This window comes from Falco punctatus (genome assembly GCF_963210335.1).
Source record: "Falco punctatus genome assembly, chromosome: 8".
NCBI classification, from domain to species: Eukaryota; Metazoa; Chordata; class Aves; order Falconiformes; family Falconidae; genus Falco; species Falco punctatus.
The window spans coordinates 58,247,069-58,271,727 of record NC_137588.1 but is presented as its reverse complement, the minus strand read 5'-3'; the positions used below and the strand labels follow the sequence as shown (position 1 = coordinate 58,271,727).

General features: G+C 45.2%; 1 long non-coding RNA gene across 8 annotated transcripts in view; it reads left to right on the top strand.

Annotated features, from left to right (window-relative positions):
• LOC308068585 overlaps positions 1 to 24,659 on the top strand; it is a 169,190-nt gene that overhangs the window by 40,514 nt on the left and 104,017 nt on the right. The window lies entirely within an intron of this gene.

Sequence of the window (24,659 nt, the reverse complement as noted above, 5' to 3'; positions counted from 1 at the left end):
TCCCCTTGTCCAACGTTTTCTTCATTGAACTGAAGGGGAAAAAAAAAGAGTGTAATACTTGTTACCTTCTTGTGTGTAAAGCTTGAAACAAGCTGAGATGCCTAACTTCAATGCATTAAAAGTGTAGGTTAAAGCTCTAAAGAACTTGATTAAAATCTAGTGAGGTTACTCAAGTTTGTGAGAAAGATCAAAGTGAACGTATGTGAATTGCTTGCAAATCACCTTGTTCTCTGATGTCCTGGCAAAGCAGCAGCAGCAGCACTGCCTTGGCACCCTGTCTGGAGGAGTCCTGGATGGTCAGGGCTGGCTGAAGTGATGGTTCCCTCCCTCCCTTCCTTATGTTTTTTCCTAAAGGCCATCTCAGATGGTCACCCAGCAAAGAGCATGCAGGCTTTTGACTGGAGGCAATTTCTTCTTGGTGTTGGATGTAGAAATACTGACTTGCTAAGTAAGGAGAACGTTGCATGCTTGTCTGAGGTCAGTGTGTGATTTCTGCACATTTCCTGTATGTACGGCACTTGGAGCTGTAGGGAGCTACTAATGTGAATTATCTGGGCAGCTGCTATTGGGCTCATACAGCTATCATAGCTTCACATAAATGTCTATCAAATATGCCAAACTGTCATCACTGAAGAACACTCTGAGCCATTTCTCAAAGGGTCCAGAAATATCTCTTGGTTTGGATATCTAGGAAGCTGCTGGTTTTGCCCTGTTAATTTCTGAAGATGAGGGTTTTGTTTAAAGATTTTTAACAGCAGCAACACCTGGAACTCTGTTATGTTCAGTTGAAGTGGGAAAGATATTAACCTTGAGTGAGCAGAGTTTGCTTTTTAAAAAATTAATCAAAAGAGTATGTTTTGATACATTAAAAAATGCATGTCATAAAACTGCTGTCTCTGTGCCTGCCAAAGCCAAGGACTGTTCAGGCGTGGGAAAGAGCAAAGAGGAAAAAAACCCAATAAAAACTATCCAAGCCTAAAGGAAATATTAGGAAAAGAGAGGAAAGACAGCCACCTGGGATGCCCGTGAAACAGCTGATTTTAATCCCCTACTGGTGATACATGTTTCCTTAGAAAGGGAATTTATAAATAAAAGAAAAATTGCATGGAGAATGTGCTTGGTCGCTATTTTTAACCCTCGGCTTGGGGCCAAAAGCTCTTCTTACAGGCAAGAAACCGTGCTCTCCTTCAGACAGCAGGAATTCTCCTTTCTCATGCACCTCTTCTGCAGAGCTGGTGGTGCTTTAGCGAAGGAGTCCTGGCTTCCAGTTTCATAGAAAGAAGGCAGCAATCGTCACAAACAAACGTGCACAAGGAGGTAGTGCAATGGGAACTACTTAGGTTTGAGGAAAATCTTGTATCTGAGAGAAATTTGTAACTGATCAGAAAGGCTGGGAAGAGTTTGGAAATGGTAGCACCAGCTTCGTGCTGCTGAGATAGAATTTGCAATAGCGTGGGGCTTATGAAAATCTTCAGCATTACAGCATTTGCCCTTATGCAGCTGTACGAGAGTTTGGACAGTGGCCAGGATGCCATCTGCAAGTGTCCAACAAAGTTCCAAACACTTTGTAGAATAGATATTGCTCTCCCTTCACTCCCCAACAACAGTTTCAGCCAAGTGGGAACGGAGGAGTTTTATAAGATTAGCAGGCTACAAGCAGTGAGCTAACCTTGTCTGCCTTCAAAGCCAGGGGTATAATCTCTAAATTAAATTTATGTGATTTATCACATCTAGGAAGAGTGGTGAAACAACCAGAAATACTAGAGGAGAAGGGGAGGCAAGATGATAGCCATTGGACTGAAGGGGTTTTCTCTCATCAGTGGTAAAACGCACAACTCAAACCACTGAAATGAGATTCATGCTGGGTCCACAAACCAAATTTTTCTGAAACACAGAGGTATTTAATATATTACTATCAAAATGCAATATCTCAGGACAGCGACCCATCTGTTATCATGGAGGAATCAGATGGAAAGTGCATTAGAAGTTGGAATTTGTCCCTACTGGGAGAACTGCACTGAGTCACCGTGATGTATGGGATCTGTGCAAAGGGAAGAGAGAAAATACTGTCCCTATGATTTATGTATTGCATAATCACTGCCACTTTCCACAGCATTTCTGTTCTGTTGCCTGCAGCCAACAGCAAAGACAGTTTCCCTCTGACTCCTTTGCAGTCTGATTGTAGGGGTTTTAGTGGTGGAGGAGCTCTGTTAGGACAGTGGAAGTGTGTTTGAAAAGCAAGGAGAAACTAATACAAAAGACAAAGGCCAACAAAAGCTGACCTAACAGAAGCAATAGCAGATTTGATGCCTTAATGTATAGAGTTGATACATGGAAGGATGGTTTCATTAAGCATCTCATGTGTTTCTTCTTCGCAACCAGCTTTCATGGCACCCCATAACAGACATTGTGCAAATGTAAATCCATGGAGAACTAACAGGCAATTTGGGCTGTGCAAGACCAGGCTGCCTTCAGAATGGCATGGGCCTACAGCCAGGATCAGTCCAAGGGTCTAGAGAGCTAATGCCACATTTATGTCTGTATAGCTAAAGTAAGAACTAGACCCGGGACGGTTGAGTAAATCTAGTTTCCAGTAATGACAGATTAATAGGATAAGGGAAAGCCTGAAAACACTTTACCCTTTGCTCCCAACATGGTGCTGTCTAATGGCAGAGAGAGTATCTTCTCACTGACGTTGGACCCTGAAGCACGATGATGAGGTGCTTTTTCCTTCTGCAGCTGCAGAGCCTTTGGTGCTCACAATAAAACTCACCATCTTTCCTACCCCTGCACCATTGCTTTCCACTGCTACTTAGCTACAGAGGTAGTTTGCCTTCATCCAGCTATAAGCCTCTCGCTTTACTTTGATTCTTAAGTAACACCTACAGCTAAGACGGGAATAAAGCCACATCCTGAAAACTTACCCCACACCCTTTGCAAAGGGACTGATTAAAACTTACTTGTTATCCTTAGGAAATCTGGCTACCTCCTAAGGAAGAGCTATGAAATAGCTTCCCCGGTTCACAGCTGTGATCTTCTTAGGAATCCTATCATATTTCATTTTTATTATCTGTTATTAGAACTACTCAGGTGGCATATTGAAGAACTCTTGTCAAAAATGTAGCGTTGCTCTTTTATCAGGAATAAATAAAATCTATCTCATAACCTAACGATTCTTTCTGAAATTACTACAGAACCAGGCAAAGAGGAACTGAAGATAATGTATTTTTTTCGTTTATTGCATTTAGTGTCCATCATCTTTCCTTGTATTTTTCCATCTTTTTTCAATACCCCCCCTCCCCCCTCGGGTATTTAAAGGCTAGTAAAGACCGTCTTGGTTTGGTTTGGTTTGGTTTTGCTGAGTTTTGCTGGTTGGCTGAAGCTGGCAGATGGCCAGCCTCACATCCACATAGTCTCTCTTAATACCTGTTGGTGGGGTGCTGGTCCAGGGAGACACCTCATTAAATTCATGTTGGCAAATGTTTGTCACCTTCCCAGGAGCTCTGCGGTGATTAAGGTTGGGATTTTACTTGCCTAACTTCATCTCTCTGAGCACGTTTGAGACAGATCCAGGATCCATGCTAACAGGCACTTTCACAGGTATCCAGGATTACTTGCCTTCTAAGGTGCCTTTCTCCCTTTCTGCTGTTGAAGGAGCCTGGGTGACAAGCCTAGGTTACATACCTCATTTTTTTTACGCTTAAAATAAGATGAATTCTATCCTCCAATTCCTTCAAAGCTATTTACTTGATTTTTCTTGCCTGGTTGCCTCTGGCAAGAGGCTGTTTCAGATCAGTTCTTCCCTGCATGAAAAGCTTCTTGCTCAATTCCTCCCAGGCTTGACCTTTCTTGAGCTTTTTCATTTATGCCACCTGCTTCCCACATTTGACATAACTCTAAAGAGAATTCATGAGATGGTACAAAACTATTTAGGGCTATGTTTTACCTCCCTCACCTCTGCATCTCCTCTCTCCCAACAGATACAGGTCATGTTAGCCCAGCGCTTCCGCGTGAGGTACCAAGCTGCTGAATCAGTCCTGTATTGCCTAAACTCCTTCCTCACGGCAGCATCCTTGGGGCCGTGCTATTGCTTGTTCAGTGTGAGAGAGAGGAAGGACATGAGGAAATTCTTTTTCCTTGGCTGAGTCCCTCGTGCTGGAGGAACCTTAGTGCAGCTGAATGTCTCCAGAGATGCAAGAAGGTTGCTGAAGGCACTACAGTAACTCCATGAAGGAGATTTATGCCGAGTTTTATATGTTGGGAAGTTTTGGGAAAGTGGAATGGATTAATTGCACTTTTTTTTTCTTTTTCTTTTTTTTTTTTTTCTTCCCCCCAAACAAACTTTTGAGAACTTTAGGCACACTGGAAAGGAGCTTGGAGGGTTGGAGAGCAGCTTCCAAGCTACATACGCATTTTCCTTTTCTTTTTCTATCCAGTTACCCTGAAATTCTCTTCCCTGTTTTCAGATTGTTTCTTTAGCCTGGAAATCAGCATATTGTGGAAGGAAAGGCTGTAAAATCAGAGCATGGTTCAACGTTCCCTGAAAGGCACCGTGATAACATGCACTATAGTTTGTCCACTTAGGGGCTGGCTTTGCATAATTGTTTATCCAGCACTGTGTATTTGCATAACATGAGGCACGTTGGTCACAATCTCAGTTTACTGCTTGCTGAAAAGTAATTCTGTGCCTTTATGTGCTCTCAGGAGCTTTTACCTTAGGTACACACTGAGCCTGTGCACAGCAGTGTAAGGAAAGCTGATACAAAAGAGGTAAAGAGGGTGAGTTTTTTTTTGGAGAAAAGGGACTGATGAAGAAATTGGGGAGAGGAGAAGCTGATAAAAATCCTGGGCTTGCTCAGATGCATGGAGAGAAATCAGTCTTTGCTTTGATATGAGGGATAGGGTAGGCCCATTCTGTCCCACTCCAGCTTGTCCTTCCACTGTCCTAGCCTGTCCCTGAGCCCCCTGGGCTGAGGGCTGCACTGCAGCCACCTTGTTAGCTCTGTCCCTGCTGCTTCAGGAATCACCAGATGTATCTGCCAGAGCTAAGTGATCCTGTACTGAGAGGGGAAAAATATCCATTGTAAACCTCACCCAGAACACCAGTGATCTGGAAGAGCAAGTTTCAGGAAGCAGGTGAATGAATGATTTACCACAAGGTAGTTTTGACCCTTGCCAGGGTCGTCTTAAACACCGTCTTTCTTTACGGCTGACTGTGCGTAGCACTGAGAGACTGGTCACAAGGCAGTGATATACGTTTTGCCCATCTTACTCTCCATTACCTGGGATGTAGTGAGAGAGTTTCAGTCTTTGAAAACATATTAGGGAAAGCTTGAGAGGAAAGGAACTGTGCAGTCAGGGACGGTGCGCTCTGCTGGTGCAGTGTGGGCTAGGTGGCTTGTGCCAATTAGTGGAAATGGTTTATTTGGATTCTGCTTTATTTACTCATTGGGCTGATGCAGCTGTGGAGAGTCTGCTGGTTCCTCACCAGCAATGGATTTATATGTAGGCACATTCTGGTTAGTTCCCACAGAAAGAGGTAAAATAAAATAGTTTTTAATTTGGAGAGTTGTTAGCTGCTGCTCCCCAGGACAGGAGAGATTCCCTACTCCTTGGAGACTTTACATTAAAAGCTGATGTCTCACACCCCAGGTTCAGCCCACCAAACTTTGGTCCTGAAGCATCTACATTAACCTTCACACAACCTCCCCTTTCAGTCTGCAGCGTGTGAAAAGCACCTGCACTGGGCTGACCTCAGAGGAGCAAATCATCCTTTGGAGACATCTCTCTGCCCCAGCAAGGGCCCAGGATGACTAGTTACTATTTCCATTTTCAGCATCCCAGTTAAATGCCTCCAGTCCTGTGGGGTGAAGCTCTGTCTGTCTCCCAGTTAAACTACTGGTGTTTAATGAAGCCCCTCACTACAAGACAGACATTGAGGTCCCCGATCGTCGGTGGACTTGGTAGTGTTACGTTAATGGTTGGACTCCATGACTGTAAAGGTCTTTTCTAACCTAAACAATTCTATGACTCTGTGTGGGTTTTCCAGAGGCAGGAAGGGGGATCCTTATACTTTCCACCTCAGAAGCGAGGTGTCCCTTGTCCTATGTTAACAGAGTGATGGCACACTTTGTGCTGTAAAGGACTTTAATTTCATGGTGAGAAAGTAGGAAAATGCTAGACTTTTGTCTGCGTGAAATCTTTGAATCTGCTGAATACTTACGAGGCAACAAAACTTGCAAAAAGCCTGGAAAGGGGCTGATTTACAACTGCTTTGTGGGCGTAATTTTCTTTGCTTACTTGTCCTAAGCTTTATTTGCTTTGGGAGAATATTACTGTGCGTGTTTCAGTGTGACATTTACAGTTTTCCTCATGCAAATTGGCCCAGCGGCAGCTCAGGGACAGCAGACCATGAACTTATCAGGGTTGGCAGGGAGAGTGTGCGGCGAAGTCAATACGGGGGTGTGATTTCTCCTCCCTGCAAGAAGGGAGCTGGATCGGTTGCTGTGCAAGGATGCTCTGGAGAGCTGATGCAGAATTATTTTCTTTTTGCTTCAGTTGCCCTTTTTCTCAGGAAAATCAAACTAGTATTTTGGGGCCATGCTGCCCAGTTTCAAGCCTTGAGGCATTTTTTTCACCAAATGTGATGCTATTTACTTTCTTATTTATCTGTCTGTTTGGGTATTTTTAAGAAAATTTGTGAGAATATGTATTGTTCCTCCTTCCTTCTTCCCCAGACACTTTCACAAATTCGAAAATCGTCTCATATAATATTGTTTAAAAGAAGAAAAGAAAACTCATTTTGGAGCAAAATTTGAATGTCTATCTAGAACAAAATACTTTGGAAGCAGTGAAAATGAGGTTTCATAATTGGAATTGATTTTTAAGGTTCACCATGCAGTTTGCTCTCAAGTCCCCATGGCAGTGCAGGGAAAGAAGATGCAAAACAAGAATAGGGATGGTACAGTGACATCAGGCACTGTAGGGCTGATGGGTGGCTGTGGTGGCGTTATAAGCAACAAACCCATGGTGTGGCTGCATGCTGCAGTGTAAGGTGAGATACTGCAATTGTCTGAAGAGATGAAGATGCTAGTTTTGCTAACGTCTTGGAGTAAGGTAAACTATGCAGCAAGAGAGGCACAGCTTTTATATTTGGTTAGATATGGCACTGATTTATATCAGGAAGGAGTTTCATGCAGCGGGGCACTATAGGGAGGCAGTTGCTTGTGATTTAGTCATTGTGGCAAACTTGCTTTGAATTTTATTTTTAAAAACCCTGTGTAGTCTCTTTTTCCTGCCTCCCTCTCCTGCGCTGAGCAGCACTAAACACTGTTTGCCACTGAGGACATTTACACTAATTTTTGAAGAAGCGCTGATGAAGCAGGACGCACTTTTATTGCTGTCACAATATCTCTCAAGCTTGCTTCCTTGATTGCGTTTGTAAAACACCGACCTTAATAAAGTTCAAACCCCAAGGAACGGATGGTGCAGACGGTAGCCCCTGAATGACAGCCCATCTGCTTGTGTGTCTTGCAGGCCAAAATGACTTCATTACAAGGCAGTATTAAGCTGAGTGCAGAGGCTGGCAGGAAATCTCAGCTTTGCTGTATCTACTGCTATGCTCTTGCCCCATTTGATCCCATGGTGCGTGCCAAGGTAATTGGCACACAAGTTCTGTCCCTCCTGCTGGGAGATGCTTTCATTACACAGCGTGTTTCCTGCAAGCAGGGAAACATGCGCTTTGCATGTCAGCATATTTGCACGCTGGTGTAGGATACAGATGGACGACTGCCTCCTAATGAAGGGTGCACAGGGTTAGCTAAAAATTTAGACTGCAAGAGAAGAAGGGGAGGCAGGGCATGGTGAACGGGCTACTGTAATGCAAGGACACTTCTATTCCTGATGCCCATCTTTACCTGCCTAGGAAGCTTTAAAAAAAGACTTTTCAGCTAAATGCTCTCAGTGCTATGACAAACAAAAGCTGGAAGTTTGGGGACCCTGCTCTGGACCCTTTAATCATACACTATGAGTCTGGAAGACTCCTGATGCGTGTAGGTCAACATCCACATTGCTCAGAAATGAATGGGCACGCATGCTGGCATCCAGCAGTCCAGGCTGCCGGTGGTTGGGAACAGCCAGCTGACCCCCATCCAGAACAGTCCAAATCAGAAGGACTATCAGGTCTGTCTCTTCTGAAGAGGAGGCAATTCCTTAGGCTGAAAATCATAGCATTTAACCTGCTGTCACAGGTAAGAAAGGTTTCTCTTCCCTTAGCTGGAAAAGGCTTGAGCCAAGTCCTCAGTGTGCTTTGATCTCCTGTTTAAGTCTGCAAATATGCCTCAGCTCCAGCCTGAGGCTTCTGCAAGTCAGCCAGTCTGCAGTGCTGTTACTCTTTTCTGGGTTTGACCTGCAGGTATCGTGCTTCTGACTTCTTTGCCTCTCCTGAAATTATACAGTGTGTTTATCCCCAAATTCATCACTGCCACCCTTTTCCACCCTGGATGCCTCTTGCCCTCACAGTCCTGCCATTGCACATATCTCCCAGTCAGAACCCTTCCCTGGAAGCAGAGATGCCTCTGATGAAGCTGCTGGAGAGGTTCATCTCAGTTCTGAGCTGCAGCCGTCTCTCTGTGCACATTTACAACGGCAGCACACTCTCCACAGCCAGAGGCCCTACTATTTCAGTCCTGGCCTTGGTCTGGGAAGACTGCGGTGGCAGATTATGTTGTGATTCTGTAATAATGATAAAAGGTTGGGTGGGCACGGAGCTGTGTATGCTTATAGCTGACTTAACAGGAGCTAATTAATTTTCCCAGCATTGTGATTCACTGGGGTAGCATTTTCTCCGTCTGTGGCTGAAACCCTCTCCAAAGCTTTGTCCTGTCAAAGTCACTGACATGGGATGGTATCAGACACACGTGTTCTCACCCCGTGCTTGCACCATTTAATTGCTGCTTCCTGTTCCTCCACATACTTTTGGGGTCCAAATGAATATGGAAGTTACCTCCGAATGAAAAAGGATTGAATCTACTAAGTCTTGTTGGGTTTTTTGCATGTAGTATTTCCTGGGTTATGTACTGCCTCTCCCTCTTGAGGCATCTTGGTGAGGATGTTGTGCCTACAAATCATGTCTTGGTGAGAATCAGACTGGGTACTGGGTCCTGTCGGGGAATCAGTAGCTGGGGATAGTGACTGAAGTTTTTTGGCAATTTGCTTTCAAATATCTTGGCAACAGGAGTAATTTTGATCTGATGAAATAGATGTAGAGCAAAGAGGAGGCCATCTCCCAGGCCAGAAAGGGCAGCTTATATAATTTCCTCAACACTGGCTTTAAGACAATCCAACTGTCCTAAAGCAGAAAATCCTGTGGGTTTCTTCTCCCTTCTTTCTTTGATCTTGGCACTTACTTGCGAAACATAGGCTGCTAGAGGTGTTGAGACATATCTGGGCTCTCAGTCTGAGTGGGGTTCTCCTGGGGCTGGATAAGTGAGGATAAAAAACCTGGTGGCACAGACCATCTTCCTTTGCCATTGAAGAAACTGCAGGACAGGTATTTGTTTGCAGAGTCATTGCACTATTTCCATGTGAGAAGTATGTTAAGGTGCCTCTAGATGTTACAAACCTGATTCTTCCCTGGTCAAACATCTACACCTCGCAGCAACAGCTATCAATGTAACAGCGTATGTGTGAACAATCCCCAGACTTTGTCTGGAGGAGAGGGAACAGCAGATGGCCTGTCTGGATTTTCTCCATCCTCCCCGGAGCCCAACTGGTACCCTGTTTCCAGTCTTGTTTGGCTAAGGAAGCTGAGGATCAATGTTTTTGACTTGTCAGTATTCTTGTCCAGCTTCTTTTTTTATCCTGCTCTCACTGTCATTGCTATCTCCATTGCAGTTGTTTTGTTTTTACTTCTCTTTATTTCCACCTCTGCTCCTTTGTGGCACAACCTTTCCACATCTTTAAGCTCATGGCCCTTGTTCTGTATGTTTGATATGGTTTTAAGTAGCTTTGTTGTTTCTTTTCCCTCCCCAGTCCCTCCAGAATTGGTATCACTGTCAGGTCATAATTTTTTAGCTGCTATGGATTTTAGCTCCACTTCATCCTGCTGTTGTAACTAAGGTCTCTCAGTCCTGGACTCACTTGCTGCATCCTGGTCACAGCTTCTGCATGTCTTTGTAATGATCCTTTGTTAGACTGCTGTCAGCAGCTCAATGAGTTTTCAAATATTATCCCTCTCTGTCTGCTGTTCCTGAAGCTTTATTGGTGAATTCAGCCTCATACCCTGGATTTCTGAGCGAGGAGAACAGGGCCTTTCTCACTCCTGTCACTGATCCCAGCAAAATGGCTTGATGAGAGGTGGAGATGAGAATTAAGCGTTGATTTCTGCAGTGTCAATGCCATGATCATGAAAGTCTCTGCTGCTGCGTGGGATTTGCTCTGGAAGGAGACAAGAGCTGCAGAAAGTGCTCATTTACTGTGGTTTGCTTTGTGCCCTTTGCCTCTCATCCTGACTCTAGGCATCACTGAGAAGAGTTTGGTCTTGTTGTCTTTACTTCCTCCATCAGGTATTGGCACACATCGTTAAGGTCTCCTTGAGTGTTCTCCAGGCTAAGCAACCCCAGCTTTCTCAGCCTTGCCTTGTACATCAGGCACTCCAACCCCTTAGTCATCTCCACAGCCCTTTGCTGGACACCCTCCAAGATGTCCATATCTCTCTTGCTCTGGGGAGCCCAGCACTGGACACAGCACTCCAGATGTATCTCACCAGTGCTGAGTGGAAGGGAATGACCACATTTCCCTCGACCTGCTGGCAACCCTCTGCCTAGCACACGCTACGATGCTGCTGGCCCACTTTGCCATAGGGGCACACTTGCAGACCCATGTTCAACCTGTCCACCAAGACAGTGAGGAGCGCTGCATGCTTTGGTGTCTTTCCATTTAATTTCTGTCGTTAGTGTTTCTTCTGGCTGCTGGAGCCATTTCTGTTTGTATTAGAGTGTTCTAGTTTGTACTGAGTATTATCAGATTGCAATTTGATGCGAAATGGGCAAAAGCTGATTGAAGGGCCAAGGCAATTCTCTCCCTCATCATCTTCCAGAGTAAGCACTGCTGTTGTAAGCTCCAAAACCACCTGTGAATGAAAGAATGTTCTTAAATTCTTGGATGACTTCCAGCATCTATCTGTGGGGAGGATAATCTTTCTGTGAAGAAAGGATGGAAGCCTGTGTGTATACAAAGGTGACATTAAACTGAGCTACCCTTCCACTCACATTTGTTAATAATCCATCGCGTGCGTTCCCGAGGCTTAAAGGCCCAGTGCGAATTTCTTCTCAGGAAGAGGAGCTTTGTACAATATGGTTTTCTGGGCCCTAGAGACGAGCAAATATTCCTCAAATATTTTGAACCATTGATGGATATTTGTTCGTAGCTTTAAATATTCCTGTCGTACCAGCCTCGTTTCTATCCAGGTGACAGTTTCTTGTGGCAGGAGGGTGAGACGGTGGCTCATCCACATCAGGATGAAGATTTCTCAGCACAGCTGGGAGTCCCCAGGGCTTGCCTGGGAAGTGACTTGGATGCTCTGTACAGCGATAGGATAACAGAAGAGTCTGCCTCTAAAGTAGCAAAAAGGGCTTCCCAAGCTCCTTCAGAGACCTGTCGGTTCATTCAGATTTCCACGCTGAACCTGAGAAAAAATTTCCAAGAATTGCAGCCTCTTCAGTGATCCCTCTTCTTCTGTCATCTCTGATAACTGGCTGTGCAGCAGGTGTGGAAAAAAACTGCCCAACCTTTTTTCTCTGCCTGTGGCAATCCTGAGGTGCTCTCGCATCCCCCTCTCCCAGAGCCACCAGAAAAAGCTGGTGTTATTCTCAAACAAAAAAATCCCACCTAGAAACATAAAAGTGTTTTTTTGCTGTGGAGGGTCATCAGTAGGTGGATTACAGCCTGAAAATCCCCCGGCAGTTCTTGGAAAATAGGATTTAGATCTTTGTATAAAGGCAACTTTTATTAAGCAAACTGCTATCCGGCTGGCTCCCGGGAGTGCTGAGCTAGGTGAGTTTAGGAAGTTTTTAGCCGAGAAATTGGAGGGACATGGTTATCTGTCACAGACCTAAAAACGTTGCTGGTGCCCCCAGGGATGATGCTTCGATACAGATGTAGGAAAAAAATCCATATGTAGTCAAAGCAGTGAGGAGAGGAGAGTGACTACCAGGTGATAACATTTCCATTTAAAATCAAAAGGAAAGTCCCAAATTTATCCCGAGTTTCTTGGTTGCTCAGCTAAGAACCTGAGGCCTTTAAAGACTAGAGCTTTCTGTATTTACCTGTATGGCTGCTTTGTTTGTGGCGATTGCTTTCCAAAATGTTGACAGTAAAGTATTGCTGGTAGGTTTAAGAGCAAAAAGGGCAACAGCCTTGTTTCTGAGGGAAAAAGTGAAGAATGTTTGGCTGATACTTTGAGAAAAATCTATATGTGTGCGTGCATGTGCATTGTATATTATAGAACAAATGTCTGTGGCTGAGATGCACGCTGCTGAGGAAGACCTTGTGAATGTGGCCTTTGGGTTTAATGTGGACTGATTGTATTCTTCAGGGTAATGTAAAAAGCCTGAAGGTTGTCATGTTCTGCCAGCTGCCAATAGCTTCAGTGGCCTAGCTGGAGACCTGACAGCTCTGGAGGATGGCACACTTGACCCCTTTTGTGTGGTCGTGTTTGCCTGTGCTTGCTACACAGCTTATGGCATTAAGAGCTGCTGCATCGGCAGCAATCTAATCAGAGATGCTTTTATGGTTGTGTTTCTCTAACAGGGCTCAGAACTGCTTGTAAAGTTGAGTAGTAGTGATCTTGCCCTGGAAAGCTTGAGCATCATGGATAAATTCAGCAGGGAGCTGAGACTTCTCCAGAATTGGAGCCCAAGTCTAGACAAAGATCATCTGAGATCAGGAAGATAAATTCTAGCTGCAGGAATAAAATGGACCCTTGTTCCTGACTAAACCTGATTCATATATATTTATTTTTTTTTTCCCTCTCATGGTATCTGGACCTCTCTGTCCTTGTCCAGAGGGAAGGGTGCTGTGGAGAGATGGGCAACCACTGATGTGCCTGCTTCACTGCAGGGCAGATGGGGCTGGTGGGGACTAATGGACAGCACTGAGGCCACAGCAGCATTGCAGTCACCTCCCTTCTGTGTAATGGGAGCAGACAAGGACCAAATGGGTCATAAACATGCCCCTAAGCTGCAGGGGTGTGTGTACCCTTTGATGTACCCCGAGGCACCTTGTTCTTACATCATCTGGATGGGGGACCTGTTAGACAACTGACATGGAGTCAGAGAACAGCTTAGACAGACAAACTTTTATCTGGCTGCTGAGAAATGCCTGTGGGTCTCACAGCTCAGAGACAGCCAGCGACACCCTGTCTCCTCTCATCCCTGTGGAGAGGCGATGCTCAGCAGAGCCGCACAGGTCCCAGCCTGTGCTGATTTCTCTGCCTGCGGTGCTGGACCCTGCCGCACAGCCCCCCTGGCTCCCCCGGGCCGTTACTGCTTGCAGACAACAATTGCACATTAACATCTCCCCACAGAGGTGCGGCAAGGCTGCATGTTGCCTTTGGTGAACAGAAAATATGGGTAGCAGGTGATTTTTGAGTTAATAAGATCTTTCAGAAACAAAGCTCTTTCAGCAGAGGTAATATACCCCCCCTCCTTCCTTTCCCCTCCCCTTCCCCCAATGTTCCCTTATTCCTATTCCAGGTGCTTCTCCTTCTGGAAAGACATTTATCATTTCTCCATCTTTGACGGTAGATATTTTTTCCCCCCCTCTCTTGCTCTCTCATTTTATCTTGCCCAAGGGGTCTGTGCTACCTTTTATTAGCTGACACTTCACTTCTGCAGATGGAAATGACACTAATGGAATGTGGCTGAGGCTTTATTACAGAAATGCTGTTCGCCCTGCACAAGCAAACCTCCAAATAATCTTGTGGGAAAGGAATAAACCTTGAAGGCAGGCTCTGCAGATGAAAAAAACAACAGGAGGAAGGACTGATGGGTTAAGGAAGGAGGAAGGAGAAAAAAGCAGGGAAGAGAAAGAAACAGGCTAGGGCTTATTAATATGCCCAAACAGAGAGCAAAGGTAGTTTAACTTAGAACCAGCTGCATTTTATGTCCAAGTTACTGACAGAAGTTTCTAAGTGAGAAGACGGGACAGTGGCGGGCCTCTGCCTGGTTGGCACTCCTGCCATTGCCCCAGCTTCTCGCCTAAGAGCTGTGCCAGTAAAATAACTGTTAAGGATGGTGGATGATGCTGTGGAAGCTTTGGTGTTGCTTCTGTGAGTGAGCATAGGGCTTTCAAGCCAAAGGGATGTCCCACCAAGCGTGCTTGTGCTAACGCACGCTGACAGGCATGGGTCTTTTTGTTTTTCCTGAGCATGAAAACCCACCTGTGACATACTGAGAGGTAAACATCACTGTCCTCCTGCACTCTGGCCCCTTCTCTTCCCAACTTTAGTGAGGTGGGAGCACCTCTCTGCATTGTGAGATGTTGGCACTGGCAAGGGACTCCTCAGGAGGCACCCTTGAATCTCACCCCTCGGCTGCTGTCAGCTCTAAACCCCAGGACATAATGATAAACAAATGATTGTGGAGATAAAGTGCTAAAAGAGAGTCAGACAATAATCATCTGGGAAGGGAGGAGGGCAGCTGGTTGGGAAGACTCGGAGGATGTGAGGGAAGTGACATTCGCTTAACAGCAGCCTCTGTTGCTGTTTTTCTGTATTATTGATGCTTGCTTTTCCCTCCCTCTTTTATTTTCATGGTGTGTCTGTTACATCTATGGCTCATTAGGCAAAAAGATGCTAATACTGTCTGTAAAGCTGCAGGATAGATACCCTCCCCCTCCTCTATTATTCTCTGTGGTTTTTTGGTGTTGGTTGGTTGTTTTTTGGTTTTGTTTTTTTTTTTGTGTGTGTGGTTGTTTGTTTTTTTTTTTAATTCAATATCTATTTTAGCTTTGTTTTGTTTCGTGTCATCTTCCTCTGGGTCCTTTCATTCATAGCATAGCTCAAGGGAGGATAATCTCAAGAGCTGGAAACTTTCTTTGCTCTCTTTCCCCTGCTGTAGTAATTCCTCCCACCTCTTAAACCTATTAACCCTATTTTAAAAAACAATTGGTTATGTGTTTAGAGATATTACACTGGAGAATGATTCTAGCAGGAGTAGCCTGTGCATTGGCCCGTTTGAAAGGGCAGAAACCCCAGATGAGGGACAAGAGTTAGCTAATCTAGTAAAATAAAGACTCAATTACGCTATGGAAACAGAAACATTTGTATCAGTCCATAGCAGAAAAGACAACACAGACAGCATGTTTGCAGCTGGTGCTCCCTGTTCACTTGTGGGCTCCCAGCCTGGTTGGCTTTTGGACTGATGTGAAAGAAGTTTTGTGGGAAGAAGAGTTTTTGGGCTGGCTCACCAAGGCAGTTGCCAGATCAGATGGACATTTCAGAGATCCTCAAACACTGCTGTGCTTCACCTTCCCTGAAGATACCTTCTGGTACAGATACAGAACTGACGGCCAGTTCTGTATGGGAGCACAAGTCAAATGTCTCCCTAGTTTTGAAAAAATGGGTGGGGAGGTACCACAGCAGCCTTCAAACACACGCACAGGAGCTGCAGAGAGGAAGGTGATCACTCTTCCTCATTTCCGCTGGGCATGGGGCAATTGGACATGGGCTGCAATGGCAGCAAGGACTGTAGTAGTCAGTAGGAAAACCGGTATTGTGAGACCAGTGCGGGAACAGAGCATCCAACACGGCTGTGTTGCCATCCCTGCAAGTCTTTAAGGGCTGTTTAAAGAAGTTTCTGTCACAGTATTGAGTCTTGTGACAGTGCTGTGGGTGTTACTTTGCCTTCAGCAATCTTTCTGGCTCTAGTCCAGAGGATGCTGTGCAGGTTTTTATCAGGGAATCCCCCTTATAAGTAACTTCTTTTGGAAGTAAGCCACTGCCAAATACCCTCATCTTTGCAATGACTCTGGTTCTTCCCTGTGCAGCTACCACCCAACGGAGGAACTGCCTGTAGGTACATGTGTGCAGTCACCCTCACGCATCCATCATTTATCTGCCTTTGATTGTAGGTGAGGATTTTATTTATAGCACAACCTTTCTTTCTTCCTTCACCAAAGCACTTAAGGGTATTGTACATCATCATAATAAAACCCATTACAATAAAATACTACCTCTAAAATCTTTGAAAATGAAAACCAGGCAGAGGAAGTCCAGAGGAGGTGGGAAAACAAAGGGTAGGAGGAGAGAATGGGCAGTTTACACATCTGAGGTACCAGAATGGCATGGCCATATTGCAGCTAGAGCCTGGGGACCATAAAAAGGTATTGACAGGGAAATGGGATGAGACAGAAGCAGAAAACACTTTGATAAAACTGGGGGGTGTGTGGTGGTGGTGGTGGCAGGGATTGGTTAGCTGTGTTAATGCACCCCGCACCTGGGAACAGTTTGGAAGAACAGCTAATGCTCAGAGAGAAACTGTACCTCTTTCCTGATCTTTCCCACCTTTGTCCAGTAAATGCTTCCTTGTGGGAGGAGCTGGGGTGAGTTTGAGGACAGAGCTTGTATCTATCGTGTAGCCCACCATGATAATGTGGCTGCAGATCTGGGCTGTGACAGTGGGATGTATGTACAGATGGGGACTAGACCTGGCGCAAACGATCTTCTTCATTTTTTCCCCGCTATTCTTTTTTTTTACTTCCTCCTTCCCCTTATTTCTGGAAGTCTTTTGTGGATGAAAGAAGTATTTCATTTTCAGTTCTCAAAGCTATTCTTTGGTGTAGTTAAGGCTCTTCTGCACACCTCTCCCCTGAGCAACGTGTCTTTGTGCTTCTTGTTTAGGCTAAGAGACACACAGGCGGCTTCACCTCCCTTGTCCTCTTCTGTTATATCCAGATATGTTTATTCCCAAAGCCTCGCGCTGTTCTCTCGACCGTTTCGGGCAGCCAAAGTCTGGCTCTCTGGTGGGAGGGCTGTGTATCTGTGACTGGACTCTGCCCACAGCAGAGGCAGTGCTTGTTCATTGTGCAGTCATGAAGAGACATCAGGGAATATGCTGACCTTGTTTTAATTAATGAATAAGGGGGTAATGCTTCTGCATGACGCATTAGATACAGAAATGGGATCCAACACTTCTACATTTAGGGTAATTGAAAATCTGAGACATTTATTATTTTGGGCACACTACAGTAACTTGGGTCTTTAAATCTTAAATTAATTATTTCAGACACTTACAGGAAGAAAACAAGTGGCTGGAGCATAAGGAAGACTCAAGCAGTCTGTTAACTGGCCATCCCAAGGAAGGGCTTTACTGTTATGTGCTATTCCCTGTCTGAAGGTGAGAGACCTGGGGAACTAGTGCTGGATCAGCAAACCACGGATCCCTGTTAAGCGTTGGGGTGTGCTGGCCAAAGACTCTTCATCAGCAAAATGCCTTGCAGGACAATGTCTGAGGAGAAGGTGCATCAAAACAATACCTGGGCTGAGGGACCAGCCAGATCCAAGAGTTGTGGCTCAGGCAGCTGCTGGAGCGTGTCTCTCGAGCATGTACAGCTGGAGGAGAGCAGACCTGGGCCATGTGCTGGCAAAGGTGCTGTGCTACAGCTGAGAGCTTCCCACAGTTTAAAGCTGATACTGTGAGCTGGGGTGAGCCATTATCCCCTCTGTTCCCCTTTACCAGAGACGAGAGCCCCTCCTGGGTCAGGCTTTTTTCTCAGCGATGTTGATGGTGACGTTTGCGTGGTAGCTGAGCAGCGCTGCGGGCAGCCCCGGCACGGCAGCTGCAGCCGTGCACAGCGCACAGCCCGGCTGTTGCTTCTCCCCGAGCTCCTCGGAGGCCTCCTGGGGTTACTCAGGTGAGCAGAGACAATTTTCTGTAAGAATCGCTTTGCCATTCAGGTGCTCCAGACTGTAACAACCTGTCATCACAGGCCTCACCTGTTATTTGTCTGTATAGCTGCTTGCACAGTTAAGGGGATAGATATGTAATAACCAGCCAGCTAAGTAAAGGGATTGGAAACCAGGCTAATAAAATCCATTTCCCTTAGCTGCTCTGTTACAGTGGTACCCCAGCAAGAGCTTTTTGCTCCACAAACAAGGAACCACATTAAGTTTCACTCTAATATTTCAAAACAAGCAGGCAAGCAACTGTTTGCTTCAGCATCCCCCTCATCCTCACGTGTGAACATGGGAGGGGGTGGCACAGAGAGGTACAAAATAGAACAAATAGGTATGGGGGGGTCAAAGAGAAATCCAGAGGAAATACAGAAAAGAACTAGAAAACTTGAAATCCCTGTGAAAGTTATTTTTCAATGCTCCACTTCATCCCTTGCCTTAGAAGCCTTCCAGGATCAGCACCCCGTAACATATGGCTACCTCTTATTTTAGATGTAATGACTTTTATGTCCCCACATGGAAGAGATCTACAGGCTTGAATGGAGAGCGAGCACTTTGCTGTTGAATTGTGGAACCCATTTGCAGATGATAATCATTATTTCCTAATGCTGTTTAGGTTGGTTCCACTGGTGCTATGGAGAAGGTGTTGGCTGGAGTTTTGGAGGCAACCCTCTGCAGTGTCACCTTGGTTTGGGTTCAGAGGGTAATAGGGCTGTGCTGGCTGTGCCTCTGTTGCATTCATGAGGACAAGCCTGTAAGAGGTCAGGGAAAGGGGGATACAAGAAAAGAGGGAAGATAAATTACAGAGGTATAAGAGATAGAGCATAGTGATATTTTCTCCCCACTTTCCCATAGCTGTCTAGGTACAATGGATTCCTGATGAGAATAAGTGTGAATTTTCTTGGGTGGGAGAAAAGATGGGAGAAGGGAAAATGCAAATATCTAAATTTAGGGAGTGAAACAGTATGTCTAAGCCAGGATGCCCAAGCTTCAAGCATAGTTGTACTGATCTTCGAAGAGGTGTCTTTCTCCATTAACCATACAGGGAGGCAAAAATTATTGATTGTAACCCCTAAGGGCACATAGAAGTCCTACCAAAGTTTCCCATTTAACTTTTCTTCCGTCTTCCCCTTTTTTTCTTTCAATCCTTTAAAGTGTAATCAAAGAATTGCTTTATTCTCCTCTGGATGGCGCGTTTCATTTCTAATTAGGTAGTTTTCTAGTTTCAGCTGCCACAGATCGGATTAAGAATGTTATATTTGAAATCAAAGTGGTGGTAACAGGGGTGGCGTGCTGTCAGAGATGTGTGCTCACTGCCATTCAGGCTGGGTGGAAAAGCCAGAGGGAAAATAAATATAAATAGCAACATTATGATGTCCTTGACGGGCTGTGTGCAGGAAAGAGCCTTGGCCAGAGCCATTATCACAATGGGGTGACAAGAACAAGGTTTGCTCCTTCAGTTCTTTCCCACTTCATTCACATTTCGTTCACAATTTTCAAGTGAGAGACACCCAAATACATCCTAAAACCAGGAAGTTCGAGTATTTCATGGTTAGTGTTGCCTCAAAACAAGACTAACAGTCATTTTAACTCTTCTGCAATGTTAGCCTCTATTAAATCGGTGTTACTATTCCTAAGGGGCAGTCTTGCTTTTTCTGCTTTGATAAAATCCTCACTAAAGTCAGTGCATGCATCTAAAATTTCCCAGGAACTTACTAAGCAATTTCTCTCTCTCTCAATAATATTTTCAGATTTATAAAATACAGCAAAAAGTGCTCTTTCCTTTTAGCCGTAATCTGCCTCTTCCAAAGCGCATGATAAGAAGTCAAGGACAAATAGACGGATAGTCTGAAGACTGGCTCGATCACTACATCTGTACTAAGCGTTCCTGTGCCTGCCTGGGAATGACAGTTCAATTTCATGAATCCGAAGTCCAACACCTCCCGCTGGCGCTACATCACTTGTTGTTTCTTTCCTTTTGATTTCTCTTTGAAAATCCCCGCTCATTTCATGGCCAGAGAACCCCCTCCTCAGTCCCCTCTGTTCATCAGAGCCCTCCATAACCTGGCATAGGATGAAAGGACTGTATAGATAATTTATGGGAAATCAGTAATTGAATCTTGGCTGTTCTCATAAATCATATCGCCTAGCTATCAAACAGCTGTGGGTAGTGAGTGTAACATATTCCAAAACCTGCATAATTGATGCTTCCTTTGCAATAGTCCAGCACACAACTGATGGTTTTACTTAGGCTTTTTCCTTCCTCCCAACACTCTTCTCCTTTTCCAATGAGGAAAGCTCAGCTCTCTTGTATCTAAGTGGACCTGTAAACTGAATGGCCAAAGACATTAAGGAAAAAATGCTGATAAAAGGAGAATGTAATCCAGATTGATGGGCAAAATGAATCCTTCGTGCTTTTTCTTAAAGGGATTGGGAATGATAAAAGCACCTGAGGAGGGAAGCTTTATCTCTGAGACTGGTTTATGGCTTGTGTTTATGCAATAGAGAAGTGCTTATGAAAATGGGACTGTTGTAAGGGAAGCTAGTCACACCTGGGCTCCTGCCAACAGCCAACACACCACAATGTGCACCGGTTGCCTCAAGGCTCTCGCTGAAACCATCCCCTTAGCAAATCCTGAAAGCAGATCCTCACCAGCTGTGGGCTGAGTTCAAGTGCCAGTGAAGTGCTTTAAATTTATTTCATCCAGGTCCTGATGTGGATCTGAATGCTGGTGTCTGTAGAGGCAGCTCATGAGTGTTTGCCACATGCTGTTTTCCTCTCCATCTCAGCTACTGCAGGAGCTCTGGTGAGTTAATGAGGCCAGAAAGGTTGAGAAAACCATGCCTGAATGTCCAGCACTGGGCAGATGTAAACTCGGGCTTTTTGATAGTGTCCCCCAGGATGTGATCCTGCTGTGAAAGTAACTACTGACTTCACCTGCTTTGGGTTCTGGAGCTCACCCTGCAGCCCAGATGGTCACACGCTGTCAGTGTGTAACAAGCTGTGTACAGCGAGAGCTTTTCTGCTGTTTGCTAGCAAGGGAGAAGAGAGTTTTTGTGCCCTAGCTAACCCCGCCTCTACAGCCCAGGGCTGTGTGCTTTGTGGCTGAGCCTGTAACAGTGTCCGCAGCTGTCATAAAAACCTGCAGGCTGTCTTGTGCACTAGAGCTGCTGTAGAAAATGATGCTCTGTTCTGGCAGAAAAGAGGTCCTGCAAGCCAGGACCAACGCACATCATCAGTGATGTGTGACTTTTCCCATCCATTTAACAAAGGTGTTTGCCGAGGCCTGTTGGAAATGTATGGCAGATTTACAAGATCCAGAGAGACGTGGTAATATAGCAGTTGGTGTATGCTGCTGCTAACTGGGTGTTTGCTTAAGTCCACTGTAGTGCCTCTTAAACACAGAGAAACCTGCATAAATTACCCCATTTTTCCTGAGGGGAAAATGATTTTGCTTTCTGTTGATCCCAGTTTGGAGCTTATGGGCTCTTTGTATAGGAGACCAAGAGACCTGAGGCCAATTTGTCTTGAAGAAGTACTTTCAGGGTGTGCCTCCCTTAATGTGCTAGTTTGGCCTCGGGGGCATGCTTTGAAGGAACTCTCTTGATAGTCCCTGCCTGTGTGCTCTGTCTGCCTTGTAGAGTGGTGTGGAGGCACAGGGAAGCAATGGTTCTGGAGAAAGGACCAAGTTTTATCCCAGTGAATCCAGGCTCAGTCCAGCTGGTTGGTTGTAATGTGACACAATGGACCTCGGAACTGAACTGCAGCATAGAGGAAAGGTACTCTCAGCTGAGTTAGAGATGCAAACTTTTTCAAAGTTCAGCTTTAAAAAAAATTGGCTACTGTTTTAATGAAGTACTCACCAAAAAGTAGCTCCCAACCAAAAGAGATTAACAGTTGCTTATACTTAGCCATAATTCAGCCTGGAGTGATAAGAGGTTCCAGTACGCTGTGGACTCCTCCATCAGGATGTAGCTGGAGCATCTCTGTTCTGCATCTCTGCCATGGTCCAGGACACTTGCTCAAAAATGTGTCCTTTTGTCTAGTATTTGCCCATTCTTATGTGGGTGCCCTGTTCACCAGCACTGTTGTCAAAGGGAAAATCAGAAAGATGCTCTGAGGTTTGGGGCTCTGTCCCAAGATTTAATTGAAATGATTTTGCTAAATTTGTTTGCCTATGTCTAAAATGAGAAAAGTCCCCTGAAGGGAATAAGACTTTTAAATTATACCACTACTGAAGAATTTACATGCTCTGAATTTTAAGTTCTGGGTTTAGTTGCTTGCTTTAGTTGCAGGGAAGCCATATGTAGATTTTCTTTTTCTCATGGCCGTCAGAAAACACTGCCTTCAGTGTCCCCCACAAGTACTGCTGTAGAGCTGTCTCATCATGACTTTGTATTTCCAGAGAAGTTTTCATAAATTCACTCCTTTCTTCTGTGCTTCCTGCAGCTTTCTCCAGGGAGGAACCCTGTGACCTGTCCTAACCTCTCCTCTCAGCAGTGCACAAATGTGGGATGCCAACCTTAGAGAAAAGATCACAAAACTTTGTTAAATGAGGTGACTCAACAGAAACAAATGAAGTGGAAAACACCAAGTGACATGCCATGGGCTGCTTGCACATGTCAGTGGGAATTTCAGTAGTTTTATTATCAGTCTGTAATGCTTTCCTGAGGAGTGGTAGGGAGGGTTTGAACTGCAGATATCAAAAATGATGAGGGACCACACTGCATTCCAGGGAAAAGAGGGAATCCAGAAGTAACCACATCACTGACTGTGAGGAACAGAACTGCAAAGTGCTCCCCATGGCCACAGCTGTAGGCCAGCTCGCCCACAAGTGACCACTGCAGCCTGGTCTCCTCTGCAGCAGCGCAGCGACTGCAGATCTTGCAGGGAGGCTGCTGCAGGGGGAAAGTGGCAATGAGCTGGGCTACCTCCCAGAAAAGTTAGCTTGGGTCTCGTGCTAGCTTATTTACTTCTTATAGTTAGATTATAAAATCATTAATAACCCAGCTTAATCACAACTGGTTTTCTTCAGTTGCAGTCTAATGTAAAAGATTCCAGTTAAGGTTCATTACACTGAAGATCTGTGGAGCCTGTTTTTTCACTCTTAAGATCATCCAGAACAACGAGAAGACATACAGATGCTAAGTTTCTTTTAAGGGCTGTATTTTAATTAATTTCGGCTTCTGAAACAATTAATGGATTTACTTGTAGTATCTCAGGAAATTCATGCTCATCTCTAGAGAGCCAGTGCTGTGAGCTCAAGGAAGATAGGCGGCATTTCTTATGTGTTACTGGGAACCAAAATCTTGCCTTGAATACAGTGTGGAGCTCAGTCTGGGAATTTGAGCTTGGTGGCTTCACCTGAAAAGACTGAAACTTCCCTCAGGGTAAAGCAGGTGAGCCTCTGGTGCTACCACAAGCAAATATCTCTTAGAAATGCTGGGAACTTCCCACCTCCCCGGATTCAGCGGAGGGGGGGCGGTGCTTGGTGCGGTGGCAGAGTGTGTGGCAGGGATGGTGTGCCACCGTGCTGCCGCAGGGACAAATCCAGCACTAAAGACGGAGAAGCCATTTGCTTCCTTCAGCCTGCCACAGCCTCCAGCAGGGAAAGCATGATACCGGTTGATCAGCCCCCCTGAAAAGAGACCTTCCTCCACCTTGGTGAGAGTCTTGGCACCTTTTTGCACCCTCTGTGGTTGTTGAGTTCCTGGTTGCTTGCAGCTCTGCCATGGTGAAGCGTGCTGGGTTCCTCTCCAGCTGGAGGCAGAGGGTCATCTCCTGGTCCTCAGGCTGCAGTGCTGAGTAGACTGGAGTTCTCTGCCATACTGCAGGCTTCCCGTCATGCCTCTGGCAGATTACTTAATCTCCCTTTGTGTCTTCTCCCCTTCAAGGAAAATTGCTCTTTCTCTCAGCAAAATGTGGAGAGAGCTTCAGACAGCAAAGTCTTATTGATCATTTGCTTTGCTGAGGCTGTGATGCAAAGTGCTGTATGGACACAGGTACAAAGGGAGGAGGCAGATTCATCTGCCTTGTATACTGAGGAAAGACAGATGCTTCCATTACTTTTAAGGGAAAGTTTCTATTCCATATTGTTTTCAACATCATTGACAGCAGACTCTTCTGAGAAACCAAATTTATAACGTGGCAGTTTTCCCTTTTCAAGCTGTTGAGTAGATTAACCACAGACCAAGTCTTGAGACTGGTGGTTTCTCAGTCTGCTGTGGATAGTACCCTAAATAGGTAACATCTGTGGGTTGAGGGATGAGGTGGAAGGGTTTCATCACTTGTTTCAAAACGTTTTAATATTTCATATGATTTGTATCATGGCTTGCTGGACACTATAGCAATGCCTGTACTTTGCTGCTTGGAGCATAATGCTTTGCACTAATATTCCTCCTCATTTTAGAAGGTTTGTAGAAGCTTGGCTCTTGCATTTTCTATTGTGTGCTGTGGAGCAAAATAAAGTAGTTCATGGCCATTTGCTTGACCTTGTGTCAAGTTAGGGGAGGAAATAAAGAATTGATGTAACTCCTACAGAGCAAGGAAAAAATTTAGCCTGATGTTCCTAAATCAAGGACCAGATCAGCATTCTCAGTAGAGCCCCGTAATATGGGGTGGCTGTTCTGGACCCAAACTGGGTTCGGTGAAGACAGGACAAGATCTGAGGCTGGATTTAGTGCTTTAATAGAAATCTTGAAACTG